At 35.3% G+C, this 19,413-nt stretch overlaps 1 protein-coding gene across 1 annotated transcript in view; it reads right to left on the bottom strand.

Moving 5' to 3' along the window:
* Window positions 1-19,413, bottom strand: part of CHM (CHM Rab escort protein) — a 191,528-nt gene that overhangs the window by 73,875 nt on the left and 98,240 nt on the right. The gene's annotated exons all lie outside the window — the stretch shown is intronic.

Below are 19,413 nucleotides of genomic sequence, written 5' to 3' on the forward strand. Positions count from 1 at the left end.
CCAAAGAATCTTCCACCACAGGAAGCAACACCTGGGCAAGAGGAAATAAAACACTCCAGCGCCACCTACTGGAAAACAAAAGAAAGACCTCTTCCTATCAACCTGCCCCACAGCTCAATCCCATACACACCTAAAAGGAGAAATAAACCATCAAATGCTATGAACAACAAAGGTAAAAAAGGCAGCCCAAAAATGAAAATGAGAAATATCCAGAAAATAATCATAAAGGCATAGAAATATGTGACTTGAATGACAGAGAATTCAAGATTACAGTTCTGAAAAGCTCAACGAGATGCAAGAAGACTCAGAAATAAAAATCTATGAACAAAATGAATACTTTACCAAAGTGATTGAAATTTTTAAAAAAGATCCAAATAGAAATTCTGGAGATGAAGAACTCAATAAAAAAAATGAAGAATGAAATAGCCAGCTTAGGAAACACCTGATCAGATGAAGGAAAGAATTAGTGATATCGAAGAGAGAAATCTGGAAATGATGCAGATGGATGAAGACAGAGACTTGAGAGTAAAAAAGAAAAAATGAAAGAACTCTGAAAGAACTATCTGACTCCATCAGAAAAAGTAATAAAAGAACAATGGGCATACCAGAAGGAGAAAGGAGGGAGAAGGGCACAGAGAGTCTATTCAAACAAATAGTCCACAAACACTTTCCAAACATATGGAAAGAACTGGATTCTCAAATCCAAGAAGTGAACAGAACACCAATTTACCTTAATCCTAACAGGCTTTCTCCAAGGCACATCATATTGAAGCTGTCAAAAATTAATGACAAAGAAAAAAATTCTCAAGGCTACCAGGGAAGAAAAGACAGTAACTTACAAAGAAAAGCTAATTACATTATCATCAGATTTTTCAGCTGAAACTCTACTGGCTAGGAGTAAGAAGAATAAAATATTCAAACTACTGATACAGAGATTAAGCCAACAATAGTATCTCCTACAAATTTGTCTTTCACATATGGAGGAGTAATAAAGACCTTTCCAGATATACAAAATGAGGGAATTTTCCACCACAAGGCCTGCATTACAGGAAATACTAAACGGGGTTATTCTACTTGAAACAAAAAGAAAAATGGATACAAAACTATGAGCAAGATGACTAACAGACAGACAGAAGCAGGAAATGGCAACCCCTACACAAAACAGGGGACTATAAACTTAAGTATAACATAAAGGTTAAAGGAGATAAGATATGAAAAAGAAAAAAAAGATGAAGACAATTTACTACTGCAACTCAGAAATGAACACATAGCATAAATAGGGATAACTTATGACAACAGAAACATAAAAGAGAAAGGGTAAAGTTCCGAATTTGCAAAGGGGAATGGAGATAAAACAATGCTGACAAAAAAATGATGCTGTATATACGAAACTTTCATTTACACAACATTAATGGTAACAACACCAAAAAAATCTAGAACTGAGACATATACCATAAAAAAGAGGAAACAGAAGAAAAATATAACAGAATATCTTACTAAAATAACAGACAGAAACACAAAGTCAAAGAAACAGTGGAGACACCAAACTTTCAGAAAACAAAAGATGAAATGGCTATAGGAAATCCTCATATATCAATAATCACCCTCAATGTAAATATTAGTGCAAAAGAAATTGCAGTTTTTGCAATTATTTTTAACCCTTTAAACCTCAATTACTTTTGCACCAACCTAACAGACTGAACCCACCAATAAAAAGACACAGTGTAGAAGATTGGATCAAAAAACAAAACTCTACCATATGCTGCCTTCAAGAGACACATCTCAGCTGCAAGGACAAATACCGACTCAAAGTGAAAGGGTAGAAATGGATACTCCAAGCAAATGGCATCCACTGAAAAGCATGTGTAGCCATACTTATATATGATGAAACAGACTTCAGGATAAAAAAGGTAACAAGACACAAAGATGGACATTCCATAATGATAAAAAACACAATACATCAAGAAGACATAACACTTGTCAATATATATACTCCCAATCAGGAAGCACTAAAATATATAAAGCAACTACTAACAGAACTAAAGGGAGAAACTGACAAAAACACAATTATAGTAGGAAATCTAAATATCCCATTGACAGCTATGGATAGATTATCCAAACAGAAAATCATTATGGAAATATCAGCCTTAAATGACACATTAGAATAAAGGAACATTTACAGAGCCTTTCATCCCAGAATCCCAGACTATACATTCTTTTCTAGTGCACATGGAACATTCTCAAGTATAGACCATATTTTGGGAAACAAAACTAGCCTCAACAAATTTTAAAAGACTCAAATGATACCTAGCATATTCTCCGACCACAGTGCTTTCAAATTAGAGATCAAGTGCAAAAAGAATGTGGGAAAAATCACAAACATGTGGAGATTAAACAATATGCTACTAAAGAATGACAGGGTCAAAGAAAAAATAAGAAGACATCAAAAGATACATAGAAACAAATGAGAAAGAAAATACAACATATCAAAATTATTGGGATACTGCAAAAACAGTAATAAGAAGGAAATTCATATCATTACAGACCTATCTCAAGAAACAAGAAAAATCCCAAATAAACAATCTGACATTGCATCGTAAAATACATCTAATTTGGGAATGAAGAAGATAAACTGTCATTTTTTTGCAGGTAACATGATTATTTATATAGAAAACCCTAAAGACTCCACCAAAAAATATAAGAAACAATAAACAAATACAGTAAAGTTGCAGGACACAAAAATCAATGCACAAAAATCCATTGTGTTCCGTTATACTGACAATGAAATTTCAGAAAAAGAAATGAAAATAAATTTTCAATTCCTCTTGCAATTTCAGCAAAAAGAATAAAATACCTAGGAATAACTTAAAGGATGTGAAGGACCTATACACTAAAAACTAGAAGACATTATTAAAAGAAATTGAAGAAGACACAAAGAAATGGAAAGGTAGGTGTTCACTGATTGGAAGAATGTACATAGGTAAAACGGCCAGATTATCCAAAGCAATATATAGATTTAATGCAATCTATATCAAAATCCCAAAAGCACTTTTTCAAGAAATAGAAAAAAATCACCATATTTGTATGGAATGACAAAAGACCTTCAATTGCCAAAGTTATCCTGGGGCGGGGGGAGGCGGGGAGGAACAAAAACAGAAACAAGGTGGGAGGTATCACTCCCTGACTTCAATTTATACTACAAAGCGATAATAATCAAAACAGCAGGGTATTGGCTGAAAAACAGACACACAGACCAATCGAATAGAACTGAGAATCCAGAAATAAACCAACATATATATGGGCAGATAACTTTTGACAAAGGAGTCAAAAACATACAATGGAGATAAGAAAGCCCCTTTAATAAATGGTGCTAGTAAAATTAGAAAGCCACATGCAAAAGAATGTAACTAGACTGCTATCTGTCACCATACACTAAAATTAAGTCAAAATGGGTCAAAGACCTAAACAACCTGAAACAATAAATTGCATAGAAGCATAGGTACTAAACTTATGGACCTTGGGTTTAGAGAGGATTTTATAAGTTTGACTTCAAAGGCAAGGGAAGTAAAAGCAAAAATAAATGAATGGGACTAATATCTAAATAAAAAGCTTCTGCACAGCAAAATAGAAACCATCAATAAAACAAAGAGGCAACCAACCAAATGGGAGAAGATATTTATTTACAAACAACACCTCCAATAAGGGGCTAATATCCAAAATATATAAAGAACTCATGCAAGTGAATAAAAATCCAATTAAAAATGGGCAGAGGACCTGAATAGACACTTCTCCCAAGAAGACATACAAATGGCCAACAGTTACATAAAAAGATGCTCAAATTCATTAGGTAGCTATTAGGGAAATGCAAATCAAAACCGCAATGAGATACCACCACATACCTGTTACAACGGCTATTATCAACAAGACAAGTAATAACAAGTGTTGGAGAGGTTGTGGAGAAAAAGGAACCCTCATATATTGCTAATGGGAATGTAAACTGGTACAGCCACTATGAAAAACAGTATGGAGGTTACTCAAAATATTAAGAATAGAATTACCATAAAACCCAGCAATACCTCTTCTGGGTATCTACCTAAAAAAATCTGAAAACATGTATCCATAAAGATATACATACCCCTAAGTCCACTGCAGCATTGTTCATGGTGGCCAAGACATAGACATAACCGAAATGTCCTTCAAGAGATGATTCGATAAAGAAGATATGGTACATATATACAATGGAATATTACTCAGCCATAAGATAAAATAATGCCATTTGCGACAGAACTGATGGATCTTGAGATTATCATGATCAGTGAAATAAGTCCGACAGAAAAAGTTGAGAACCGTATGATTTCACTCATATGTGGGATATAAAACTGAAAACAACAATTGAACAAGACAAACAAACAAGCAAAAACTCATAGACACAGACAACAGTTTAGTAGTTCCTAGAGGGTAAGGGGGGAGGAGGAGTGTACAAGAGGGTACAGGGGATCAAACATATAGTGACAGAAGAATTGACTTTGGGTGGTGAACACACAATGCAATATACAGATGATGTATTATGAAACTGTACACTTGAAAACTATTTAATTTGACTAACCAATGTCACCCCAATAAATTTAATAAAAATTTTAAAGAAACACCTAACCACTTTCTTAGAGATTTTATTCCATTTGCTTAAAAATACAATTCAGTTAAATAAAATGAATCAAAGTAATTCTGATAAAAATAATAATCTCAATCAATTTAATTTTTATGTTCTTTATAACTTTTTATTATTTAAATTTGTTATCATAAACATGGATTATTTTGATAAGCAGAGAAAGAAAAAAAATTCCTTTCAAGAGAAGAATAAAGGTCAACTTGCTGCAATGTATAACCAGAAATTATGCAGTAGCACGTTAGGAGAGAAAATAGCAAAAGACTAAACAGAATCCTGTGTTTACTTAATATATGCACTGCTGAAAATGTATCTTTCAATCAGCTTTATGGAATTGAAAATATATAAAAACCTAGAACCTAGAAAGCTATAGTTCACGTTAGTTACTATTTTTTTCTTCCAAACAAGATATCTAAAATTATATTTTCCTTTTTTCCTTAAAACACAAGGAAACATACTTAATGGCTGTTAATAAGCCAACTTCCATTTAACAGGATCGATAAATGGCATCACTCCTAGGTAAATTCCAGATGTTGTTTGAATTCCATGCTTAATTTAACAACATAGTGGTTCTCAACCTCGGTGTTCTACGAGACGGTGTGCCTTAAATCTGTGGGAGGAAAAAAAAAGGTGGTGCCTCAGTGACACCTATGCAGAACCTACATCCTGTCTTATCTATGCCAACCAAGCCTCTAAAAACTCTGAGTATATCCCTGGGAATGGGTCAAACATGTAACTACATCTATCACATATGTTGACATAGAAAGGGGCTGAGAATTACTGATTTTTTAAATATTCTATTCTTAACAAAACTAGAGGACATCCTGCAACACAGAGAAGTTTAAAACTGCGTAAGTAGTACCTTTCACTATGCTTTTGTGCTTTGCTGTCTTCAGTGTCCTATTTTTTGCTCCCTTGCTTTCATTTCCCATAGATGAGTAGAGTGTTTTTTCCACAATATGGGTCTACACATGTGGGATCACGATTAAAGACTGTGGGTTCAAGAAATTAGTATTTTCAAATTCAAATATAGTCAAAAAAGATTTACTTTAGAAACATAGCCACACTGTGAGCTCCATTTTTCCTTTAAAAACTCCAGGTGGGAAAGCAAAATTTTGAAAGATATGGCTATTTATAAATACATGTGCATTTGTGTGAAACAATGTAGGGATGTCAGTCTAAGTGTAAATTATAAATTAAAGGTCTATGACTTTCAAGTATACATAAATTAAAGATTGCAAGAGTCATTTAAAAATGATTGAAACTAGTTTGGTTTCTTGAGTAGACCAAATATATCTTCCTGTTTATGCTATTCATTTGTTTAGCAAACTGTTTACATACAAAGTAAAATCATTCAAATTGTCATGAATCCCAAACTGGTGAGATTAAAATCAGTGAAGTTTTACCATATGAAAGTGGGTGTTTTTTTGTGTGTTTTTTTTGCAATACTTTTATTCTATTTCATTATATCAGGCAAGCGAGAACCTATTGCCTAAACTGGGGAGAGGGGAGCGGATGAGACATGAAGGAATAGAGAATAAGGAGGAACAGAGAATAAGGAAAGCCACATTAATTATTTTAGCCCCAACAGAGTTCTCTTTTATAAATTATTTCTCTAGTACATGAAAGAAAAAAAAAAACAGTTTCTGGCCTGTAGTATTCAATATTTTTCAACAGTATTTTCAAATTCAATTGTTAAAATATTTAAGTTATTAAGCACCTACTATGCACCAGCCAAAGGTCTATGCAGTTAACTATGTATGAGTAAAATACACCGAATTCAATAGTAAGGAAAAAAATTATGAGTATCAATTTTGTAGAAGGCTGTGTGCTAGGAACTACAGGAGACAAAGACAACTAAATTTTATATAGCCAATATATCTATCAACAGACAATTTATTAGGTAATTTAATTACATAATTAAATTCTAAATACAAGCTCCAGTGTGTATAAACAGTCTAATATATAAATTAATGCTTCAGTAATTACAAAAACATTCATTCTAAATACCAAGACTGTGATGTCATGAAATTTTATGCTGCAATATTTTGGTGTGGCACAACTTTCAATGTACTTTCCCTAACATCAACACATTTGAGTCTCACAGTAGCCCAGAGAAGGCGCTAAGATTACCCTCTTCATAGTATAGGTAATACAATTAAGGCTGAAAATTTAAATGACATGTACAAGTTCATGTAAATAATAACATGACAGAGCTAGAATCAGAACCCCGTTCTGATATCAATACTTTTGTAACACAAGGAAAAACTTGTAACTTTCATGTCATGAAATACGACATGGAATTTTATAAAAAGACTGTTTTTGAGCATTCCCTACCAAAGTAGAAGGTAAATTGATGAAGAATTGGAAATGAACAGCTATAATGAAGAGCTCCATTATAATTGTATGTAATCACATTAATTGGATCAATCTGGAACAAAAACCAACTTAAACAGGGGATTAGAAGAGAACACATGGAAACTCAGCAATCTAACACAGATTTACACTTGCCAGCATGTCAAGCCTTAGATATTTGTAATCTGGTTGCCTTCACATTTTTTGTTTGTTTTTTGAATTAGCTTGAAAACAAACACACTTCGCATATTATTTCTATTATATTTGCACAATATATATTAATTCCAGAGATGGGTCAAGAGCTGATTTGAGTGACCCTTAAAAAGTTAATCTGTGCAATAACATAGTGCTAACCTTTCAATTTAGTCAAATGAAAATCTCAGCCCCAAAACACTGACTTGATACAAATGTCACTGGACTTAATTCAAATATCACTCTTGCCCTATAGTGAGCCAGCCACCTTTCACTCTAATACAAGTGTGGGGACAAAGCCAGGAGTGCAGTTTCCAGGCTCTCAGCCTCACATGGAAAGGTGCTCACTCAGGTAGTAAATGGCCATCAACTGCGATTGGATGGCCATCAGCTGTGGCTAGTTGGACGTCAGCTGTAACCAGTGAGCCATTGGCCACTAATATAACTGCTGTGGCTACACTAGCAGAAAATCGGGGCTAGCAAGGGTGGAGTGTGGATTGCGGATAGTGTGGCTCCTGCTTCCTATGTCTCCAACCCAGCCAACCAGCGAGAGTATAATGGTATGACTCCCCTATCTATGGCTCCGTGAGTGTTCCTTTTTGGCCTCACCATGTCCTGCGTTCTTATGTGGGGAGCGGGAGCTGAGACCCTGCATGTCACCCCGCATGACAACAAGTTATTAGAATTATTTTAAGATCTGGAGTAATAGATCTATGTAACCTAGAGAAAATGATTGGTTTAGTTTTTACATCTACCTATGAGGATAATCTACTATTGGAATCAGTTAGCATTGAAGAGGGCTATCACTAAAATAGAAACTCAACCTGTATAGTTTGTGTATCCAATATAATTCTAATATATTCATGAGAGTCAGAATAAATGCTCCAGCACCACACACTTAAAAGATAATGTAATTTTTAATATGAGGTTATTCCCAAATTAAAAGCCTTTTCTGATCAAAACCTGAGGAATAGTGCAGGCAAGGACACAAAGGCATTCCATTGCTTTATTAACAACAATGCTCACTGATCTGTGAATAACCAGGAAAAAAATGAAGATTATTGAGTTACTTTACCAATCTACCCATCCATCACCAGAGAACAGGTTTCAAAATGATGAATTATCTTTCTACCCTGCTGTTTATCCCACCTAACACTCTCTCCTCAAGGGAAAAACAAACAAATGACCATACAAACATAATCTCGCTTACCCTCTATACTCTATGCATCCTCTCTATGCCAGTATCAGCTGTTAACTAGAGGGAAAACTATCTTTAAAATCATATAAAAACGAGGTATGTTGCTGTACTTACTTTACCCTCTAGGATCCTACAGTTTATAAAAATTCTATTGAAACAACAGTCCTCAAACTTTTGGGAGACAACCTTTTGGTTCATGTACTCCACTCTGCTATGAATCCCTGTAATGCGGGGTCTCAGCTCCCGCTCCCCGCACAAGAACGCAGGACATGGTGAGGCCAAAAAGGAACACCGACGGAGCCACAGACAGGGGAGTCATACCACTATATTCTCGCTGGCGGCTGGATTGGACACACAAAAGCAAACATCCGCCAGTACTCCAACGAGGGATCTTCTTGCACCCCAGTCTCGCTGGCGGCCGGGTGAGACACAGGAAGTAGGATCAACACAATCCGCAATCCATAATATGCTTGCTATCCGCACTTGCTAGCTGCAATCTGTACACGCCAGCACAGCCACTGCAGTTATATTAGTGGCCAATGACTAACTGGTTACAGCTGATGGCCAATGAGTCACAGCTGATGGCCATCTACTACCTGAGCCAGCACCTCTCCACGTGAGGTCGAGAGCCTGGAAACTGCTCTCCTGGCTCTGTCCCCACAACCCCCTTCATAGAAAAATACAGCTACCCACACCACACACACACAATTTGGCATGCAATTCCAAGGTATTTACCCCCAAATTCCGGAAACCCAGGTGACTGTTTCCAGGCATTGGATGGCAGCTTAAGGACCCCTGAATTTGAAGAACTCCTCTTATTTAACCCAGCCTTCTACTGTTGTCTATTTTAAGCTGAGGTATATGTTTTTAAGACAGTGGCTATAAGTTTGTTTATGCTATAATCGAAGATGGCCAAATAAAAACTTTAAGAGGATTGTAATCACATATATATTTTTTTAAATGTGTGTGGATTGAAAAAAAGAAGAAAATATGCCAAAATCCTGTGTCATTATTGTTAACAGGTGATGGGATTTAAGTTAATTATAGTAATAGTAATACTTCTGTTAGTGTTTTCCAAATTTTCTGGATATGAAATTGCATTTCTTATATAATGAAGACTTTTTTTTTCATTTTAGCATGATGTCACCAACAAGAGGAAAATGGTTAAATAAATTATGGTACATACATCCATATACCAAAAAACTTCAGCCATTTAAATTTTTCAAGTATGCACATATATACACAATTATGCAAAGATGTCTGTATAAGCATAGAAAAGACAGGAAGATATGCAACTAACTTAACAATGGTTAACTCTAGGGGTGGAATTCGAGGGTGTGCAAATAGGGCTTCTATTTCTTATAAGAGTGTGTATGTTTTCTATTTTTTCAGTATTTTCATTTTTTCCATAACTACTGAGATAATACATTATCCAAGAATTTGCTTTCTAATGGCTATTTAGCATCTCCTATTGTGCGGGAGACCCTGCTCGCTGCGCCATTTGTCATGCGCGGAGGCCTGCTCGCTGCGCCATCTTTCAGGCGGGGGGGCCTGCGGGGTCTCTGCTCCCGCTCCCCACACAAGAACGCAGGACATGGTGAGGCCGAAAAGGAACACCCACGGAGCCATAGGTAGGGGAGTCATACCACTATGGTCTCACTGGAGACAATGTAGTCTCACTGGAGGCTGGAGTCACATGACCTGCAACCTGCTGTCCACTTCTCTGCCTGCCAACCAACCAACTCACTGACTCTCGACTCAACTGGACTCACCAGCGCAGCTGCAGCAGTTATATCAGTGGCTAATTGGCTAACTGGTTACAGCTGATGGCCAACTAGCCACAGCTGACGGCCATCTATACTACCTGAGCCAGCACCTTTCCACATGAGGCCGAGAGCCTGGAAACTGCTCTCTGGGACTCTGTCCCCATAGGCATCTAGTGGGTAGAGTCCAGAGGTGCTGCTAAACATCCTATAATGCACAGAACAGCCTTTTCCCCAACACAGCAAAGAATTATCCCATCCAAAATGTCAATGGTGCTGCCACTAAGAAACTCTGGCCCATGTTCAATGGCAGACCATTGATAGTTCTTGGTTCAGAGTGGAGTCCAATCTTACTCTTTTCTGGATATGGATGGGATAGCAGAACTGTCTGTAATTCCTTTAAGTTCATCAGAGTCCTCTGTATGTCCTGATTAATTTCATTTCATACCTGTTTAGGCTCCTTCCAATCATTTAAGACTGATCGCATTCATACATACACTGCACATTCTGGAACATGATGAAATATATTTTCTTGTTCTCTAATTGGTCCATGAGTGTGCATTTTCTTTCCTCAACTGGAGTAAACATTCTTCACACTGACATTAAAGTATGTGTATGTCATATTGTTTTTCATATACATCTACTACACCTAAGAGAGTAGGCATAGTAGATGCTTAAAAATAGCTTCTGAATTAAATGGGAAAAAATGAAAATAATCAAATTTACAACAAATGACACAGATGCATCTTCACAAGTTTTCTCTCACTTGAACTAAATCTTTTTTTTCCCTCTCTGATTAGAATTAGGCCCAGAGAATAATTCCCCTGGTTGCTTCCTCTTCAGCAGTGTTCCCTAGACAACAGCATCAGCAACACATGGAAACATTAGAAATGCAAATTGTCAGATCCCACCCCAGTTCTACAAATCAACTCTGGGAATGGGGCCCAGTAATCCATGGGTTAAATTCTGACGCAAGTGAAAGCTTGCAAAACACTGCTCTAAAATTTCTTTAACATACAGGTTTTGTAGCAGTTTGTAAATACCTACTATTCATTCATTCATCCATCAAATACTTAATGAATGACTAATATACACCAGGCATTGCACTGAGGCAATCCTGTATAATCTCCTAATATCAGGTTTTTTAACAATTATATTTTGTAGACAAAAGATTATTCAACTGATTAAACAGGGGTCGAAAAACCTGACAGCTATTTTTGCAAATAAGAGTTTTTTGAAATACACCATGTCCATTATTTTACATATTGTCTATGACTGCAAATAGTTTCAACAGAGACCATACGGCCTGCAAAGTCTAAACTATGTACTACCTGACCCTTTACAGAAAAAAATCTGTTGACCTCCTGATTAGAACACTAAATCTGGCTCAGTCCCTAACCTGGCCTCATATTTACCTTGGTGGCATTCTACAACAACAGCAGCAGTAATACCAATCATAGTAACAGTGACAGTAGTAACACCTAACACTTATGCAGTACTTACTACGGCAAGCACTGTTTTAAGCACTTTCTAGATATTAATTCATTTTAATCCTCACAACCTATGAGGTAGATAGTATTATTATCCCCACGAGAAATGAAGAAATTGGAGCACATAGAGGTTAAATAATTTGTCCAAAAATACAAGGATACAGTCTTTAGATCCCAGAAGCACCTCTGTTATTCACTTTTTAAGACCTCTTCTTTTTATAAGCACTTAAAGGAATGATTATCTGAGTGAAAAGCAAATAATGTTTTCTTTTGGTGAAAATTCGTAACAATAGTTTTCAACCCTAGTTTTTAGGTCATGGATGCCTGTGAAAATCTGATGAAACTATGAATTTTTTTCACAGACACATATATAATATTTTCTGTATAAAGTCCCAGGACGTATGGACCCCAGATTAAGAACCTCTGGCATATTGCAGTGCAGCTCTACTCAGCTGCAGAGGTTGTAAAACAATAGCGTGTAGTGAACCACTATGAAAATATTTCTTACTTAACCATGATTTATGAACTCAATGTTTAATTAATCTGTTTCTTTTCAATTCACTTTGCCAATTTTTTAACACTTAATTTTAAATATGTATGGCTTGATTCAATAATTAGTCTTTATACACAGACACATATTTAAATTGGTCAAATCTACTAATAAGACATAAGGCGTTCTGCACCTACATTTAGGTGTATAATGGAGTCCTGCCTATGACACCGTGGGAGGAAACCAATGAGGCTGGGAGCATGAAACAGAGCAATGCTAACTCATCTCCAAAACATACAAAACGTAACTGCTACTGGGCTCATCCACATTAGTGTTTATGAAACTGCACACATACAAGTTATATGAGTGGAGAGGAGATAAATCTGCTCATGGTCTGTTTTTCTTTTTACCTTTACCAACTAGGCAAAATGTGGGAAGTTGAATGAATTTCTTTATTCATCTAAACTGGTATTTGCTTTTGGGCATAGAATCAGAACATGTTTATGGAACACCGTAAGAATAGCCCTCATACTCTCCTGCTTTTTGAGGGAAACTGACTATATACAGACAGTGAGGAAAGAAATCATAGCAAATTACAAGTTATTAAAAGCTGACAAATGCCACAAATATTTAAAAATTCCATTAAAAACAATATTTTTATTACCTACTTTTCATTTTTTCAGGAAACATTGTTTAAAAATTATGTAAGAGGTGAGTCATAAAGAATGTCTATCAGGAAATCTGGTTTTTAGCCTTCTTTTTATCTTAAGTTTCCTCATTTGTAAAAATAGACCACCAGTCAAAACAATATAAAAGCATTCTTCCAACTCTATTTTTTTGTTGTCAGTATATTACTACCAGAATAGTACAGAAATTTTTTACAAGGAAAGAGATTAAAGAGAATACTGTTGAAGGAAAAAATAATGTCAAAGGATCTAGATCCCTCATCGAATCCACACTTGTTGGGAAGAAGGGCAAGAACACTTGGGGCAGACACTAAAAAGCCATCGGAATTTTGCTCCGGTTTCACATGTAATTGAATATATAAACTAATAAAATTTTCCTTCAAACCAAACTGTAGCCAATTTTAACACTTCTGTTGGTTTTCTAATAGGTTGATCCAGGTTAACAAATGTCTCTCAGATTTCCAAAAGTTATCTGAATAAAAAAGTTGATTATTAGAGAATAAAATAAGCAGGTTACTTTGGTCTGAGAGATGTTTTCTATTATCAGTTCTTTAAAGGGAACAATAAAACATTCAGTAATGTGTAAGTTTCACTCTTGGACTAAAGAAGGTTAGTTTTTTTAAAGCAAAGGAAAAAGGCAAAACAATATAAAATACCTTATAATTTATCTTAAAAAAACAAATTCCATGGTTATGACAAAAATCACAGTAGCATTTATGTGACCCATTTTGAGCATGTTCTTTCTGCCATTACTGAATGAATACTCATATATCAAATGGGAGACTCCCTTTCCTGTCCTTCCATGCTGTTCCTATAATCTTGACCAAGTTACTTATGTATTTTTTTTTACATTTTTATTTATTTATTGGGGTGACAATTGTTAGTAAAATTACATAGATTTCAGGTGTACAATTCTGTATTGCATCATTTATAAATCCCATTGTGTGTTCACTACCCAGAGTCAGTTCTCCTTCCACTTATGTATTTTTGACTTTTGATGTCCTCTCATTCTCTCTTTTAAAAGCTATATGTTAGAGATCAACTTGTGCTCTGCGATTTCCTGAGGTAGATCTTGCATCTATTCAAGTTCCACATACAATACTCAGGAAAACATTGTTTGAGGACTAACACCTGGTAAAAAAGTACTTGGTGGTGATTTTACATACACACACACACACATAAACATACACACACACAATTTATATTACATGTTAAAAGTAAAACATACCCATCCTTTATGTTTTAATAATCCTACTACATTAAAGGAAATGAAACCTAGGCCACTGAAGAACGGAAGACTGAATTACCTAGCAAACCATCAGTTAAATGCTCTCTCTTTAGAAAACACAAGTAACAATCTCTGGGCAGTCTAGGTCTACTTATAAAAAAATGTAAAGTTTGTTTGCTCCCAACGGTACTGCTCCATTTCACAGGTTATGAAAACATAACACAGTATATGAAAGCTACTTTGAATTAGAAAGTAGTTCTAAAGGCTACTATGTTACCAACCACACAGATAACAGAAATGAATTAGTCAGTTAGGGTTTAAAAAGAACTTCTGTTTGGAAGATATATTGTGAAGGTTTAAAAACCTATATACTGCATACATATCCTGTCCAGCGTGCCAGAAAAAATATTAACCAACTAATATATAGTAGAGAAAATTCTATGGCTTGCTAGACTGGAAAAATATATGTTTCAATGACTTTTCTTCCAATATGGTCCAATTTATGTATCTTGACATATTAATGGATAGTAGGTAGTACAATAAATAAGCATCATTTTCTTTGCTTAAAAAAATCTACCTATTTAAATTGATAAAAATCTCAAAGGGCATTTATTCATGAAAGGTATCTCTAGTAGTTAAAATGTTATACTGTTTATGCAGAATTCATTTAGAATGCAAGGATATGACTTACAAATGTCTTTGAATCCTTCACATAAATATGCATGCATGCCATTTATAACAGTAGCCTTGATGAGAACACACTGTAACTGGCTGTGAGAAACGCTTAAGAGGCTTATATTAAAACAGAATATAGAATGGTGGTTAGAAATCACAGAACAGGTGACACCTAATTCTGATAACCTGGTGATAAAAAGTGCAGGCTATGATGTATAGATGGTAATAGTGTTACCACTTTAGGACATAAACAGAACAATATTTATATGAAATTATAAAGCATTACACAGGGGATCAAATATAAAATCAAGAGTTAATATGCCTAGTTAATAGGCCAGGTAAATGCATTTTTATAATTCACAGTAGACATACATATATCATGTAGGAAGAACTCAGAGTTAACTTTAATTACCAAAGATCCACCCAAAAGTTTAACATACAAGTTCAAACACAACGGAGTTTTTTGTTGTTCTTTTTCCCTCTTCCTTCCTTCCTTCCTTTCTATGTCTATCTATTTATCTGTCAATCTACACACACACACACACACACACACACACACACACACACACACACAGTTCCATCATTCCCTGAAAGTGTCACTTCAAATTAAAGGGTGAGGTGTAATTTTTATAACAAACATTAAATCTGAACCACACACAAAATTCTGAGATAGGCTCTGCAGAGGACAAAAAGATATTGAAAGCCGATAAAACCTCATCCTTAGGAGATTATAATCATCTTTGGGGGAAAATGTTTTCTTTGTCTAGTATCCAACATATAAGGGTCTCATTCTGAATTTTTTTTTATCACTACAGGACAAACAAAACTTTTAAATGTCTTTTCCTATTAAAAACAACAAATAAGCAAATACGAAATACATATTTACAAAATGCATAAAATTAGGAAAGGAAATGTAGGGATTTGGTGGAAAAACAGAAGTGAGGTTAAATATTCCCTTTTCATGAAGTGCTGGTAAGGAAGCCACAGATCTTCGGCTCACTCCCCAGTGATGTGTTCTTTCTGTTCCTATATTCCTTACCCTAATGCTCTGTAGGAGTGAGTAACAGTGGCAACATAAGAAAAAACAGTGTGTCTACTTTTGAATCAGGGATGCCACAGGAAGACTAAAAGAATGATTGAGAAAACAATAGAACTTCCCTTAGTTTCAATTGATAGGAGGACTGCTGGTCCTGGGACACATGACACTCCCTATCCATCCCTACTCTGGCAACTAATTAGAGAAAGAGCTTGTCTGGAAATACACAGACATATCATATTCAGAATTAAGGTACTTTGAAACTTATAAAATTCTCACCTCCATTCATAAAATCACATAGTTAAAAAATAACAGATATGAAAATACCTACTTCTAGAAATATATTGGAATGGATAGTGTGAAGGGAACCTCCTATTACAACCAAATAACTGCCGTGTTTCCCCAAAACTAAGACCTAGCTGGACAATCAGCTCTAATGAGCCTTTTGGAACAAAAATATAAGACCCAGTATTGTATTATATTACATTACATTATATTATATTATATAAGACCCACATTACATTACATTATATTATATAAGACCCGGTCTTATAGTAAAATAAGACCGGGTCTTATATTAATTTTTGCTCCAAAAGATGCATTAGAGCTGATTGTCCAGCTAGGTCTTATTTTCGGGGAAACAGGGTATTTCTTACATTAGATGTAAGTTTCATTACACTGTTGAGATTTACGATAATAAATGTACACAGGAACCCCCCCCAACCCCGTACACACACACACACACACACACACACACACACACACACACACAGTATAAACAAACCCTGAGCTGAATTCAAAGCTTTGAACATCAAACATTGCAATTAAAAAAACCAAGTCTTGTTGTTCGTATCAGTATGGGAGCTGTATCTGGGGCTCCTTTATAAGTGAGGATCCCCTGAAGGGAGTGGAAATGGTCCCAAGTCTTAGAGCCTTCTGGCTGAGGCAAACACAAATAATCCTTAAAGGAAAGCATCCTTAATTTGGGTTCCCAGATTTCCACAGATTAAAATCAATGAAATATAAACGCTCAATCAAAAATAAGTGCAGAGCAAGGAAATAAACCATTAACATATATCAACGGAAACGACACATGGCAGAACATAAAATATCTATATATGAAAAGAATGGACAAGAAAATATCAAACATGACAAGGAAGATTTGAGGGGAAAAGCAGGCTTCTATAACTAAAAGAAAAATATTGAAAGAAAAAAAGTTAAACTACAGATTTGTCACAGGTGAAGAGAATTAATAAAATGAAAAACAGATCTTTATAAAGTACCCAGAATGGAGCCAGAATGACAAGGAGATAGAAAATATGAAAGAGATTAAGAAATATGAAAGAAAGAATGCTAAGTTCTAAAACATATCTAGTTGAGGTTTCAAAAAGGTGAAAAGAGACAATGGAGGTAAAACAATATTTGAAAAGATAATGGCTGACAATTTTCCAAAATAATAAATAACAATTCATGGATAGAGGAAATACAATGTAGTTTTTTTTAACCATATGGAATGGTTTAATATTGTTAATTTCATATGGTTCAACCTATACCAAGCTAGATAAATAAATACAAAGAAACCAACACCTCAATTCACTATAGTGAAATGCTGAACACCAAAGACACGATCTGAAAACGGACTGAGAAGAGAGGTATTATCACTTATGAAGAAATTACAGGGGCCGGCCCAGGGGCTCAGGTGGTTGGAGCGCCTTGCTCCTAACGCCGAGGTCGCTGGTTCAATTCCCACATGGGCCAGTGAGCTGCGCCCTCTACAGCTAAGATTGTGAACAACAGCTCTCCCTGGAGCTGGGCTGCTGTGGGCTGCTGTGGGCTGCTGTGGGCTGCTGTGGGCTGCTGTGGGCTGCTGTGGGCTGCTGTGCGCTGCCAGGAGGGGCCGGTGGCCAGCGTGAGTGGCCAACAGGCGACCGACTGCCTCAGCTGGGGGGAGTGCAAGGCTCATAATACCAGCATGGGCCAGGGAGCTGTGTTCTACACAACTAGACTGAGAAACAACAGCTTGAAGCACAGTGGGGAGGAGGCAGAGGTGGAAAAAGGGGGAAAAAATTACAATTAGGCTGACATCAAACTTTTCAACAGCAAAAATGGAACACAAATATCAGTGGAATAAAACAGTAAAGTACTGAGAGGAAAAGAATTGCCAACCCAGAAATGTTTAGCTAGCAAATCTTCACTCAAGACAAAAAGTTATTTTCATATAAACACAAATTAGGAAGCATTTACTACCAACAGACGTAAACTAGAGGAACTTTCTAACTTACATATTCCAGAAGAGAGAAACAGAATCCTGGTAACAGGACTCATGTTCTGCTTGGTAAAAGACTGAGATGGTTGTATGGGATTAAAAATATGTAATAATATGCTATTTAGAGCCCTAAATATAGACTCAGAAAAGTTGAAAAATAAAGGGATGGAGAAAGACATAACAACAGGTAAATACTAAAAAGCTAGCGTAACTATTTGAATATCAGAAAAGTAGACTTTAAGAAAAAAGTGCATTATTAGCGAAGAAGAAAGTCATCAAATAATGTAAAATATTAAATTCATCAGGAAGATTAAACAATTATAATTTTATATGACCTTAATAAATTGCCTCAAAGTAAGTATACAGTAAAAACTGACAGAATCATAGGGAGAAACTGACAAATCAAACATCATAATGAGATTTCAAAACATGTTACTCTATTATTGATAGATCGAAGAAAAACACCTTAATAAAAATCAAGTTTGAAAATTACAACTCAAAGCTAGACTTAGATTCCAAGACCAGTAATTAGAGAACCCTGTACTCAACAACTAGATAAACACATTTTTCTTGAGTATACAGGGAAGAATTAAAAATATTGATAACATACTAAGTCATAAAGTTCAAAGAATTAGTGCCATAGAAACATATTTTCTAGATACAATACAATTAAATTAGATGATAATAGCAGAAGAATCAACCAAATTAGCTATTTTAATACACCTCATAACAACTCATAGGGCAATGAAAAATCACAATGGAAATTAAGATACTTAGGACTAAAAGATAATGAAAATAATATGTAATAACTGTGTAAAATTTAAAACAGTAGTGAGAACTTTACCATCTTAAATGCTTATATTAGAAAATAAAAGAAGGTGGATATTTAACTCATTGGGTTTCAGTCTAAGAATAAGCAAGGGCAGAGGAAGGGAGGAATGAGCTGAACAAAACCCAAATAGATTAAAATAAAGGAGATAATAAACAGCAGAAATTAATGAACAAGGACAGAAAGCTATAATAGAGAGAATTTTAAAACGCCAAAAATTGATTCTTTGAAAACACAATAGGGAGATTGTGAAACTTGCCTAAGGTTACATAGATAATAAATGAAGGAGCCAGGATTTAAATCTAGGCAGTCTGTCCACAGTCCAGTTTCTTAACTACTATGCTCTACTACTCCCAAAAGTGCCAAGTATAACAGAAAAGATTGCTGTATTTGACTACATTAGTCTTAATGACGTCCGTGCATCATAAACACCATAAGGCAAGATATACGCGACATGTAACTGAGAAAAGATTAATGTTCAGAATATATAAAAACTCCTACAAACCAATAAGAAAAAGACAATAATACAATAGACAAAT

The sequence above is a fragment of the Rhinolophus sinicus genome, chromosome X (assembly GCF_036562045.2).
Source record: "Rhinolophus sinicus isolate RSC01 chromosome X, ASM3656204v1, whole genome shotgun sequence".
Lineage (NCBI taxonomy): Eukaryota > Metazoa > Chordata > Mammalia > Chiroptera > Rhinolophidae > Rhinolophus > Rhinolophus sinicus.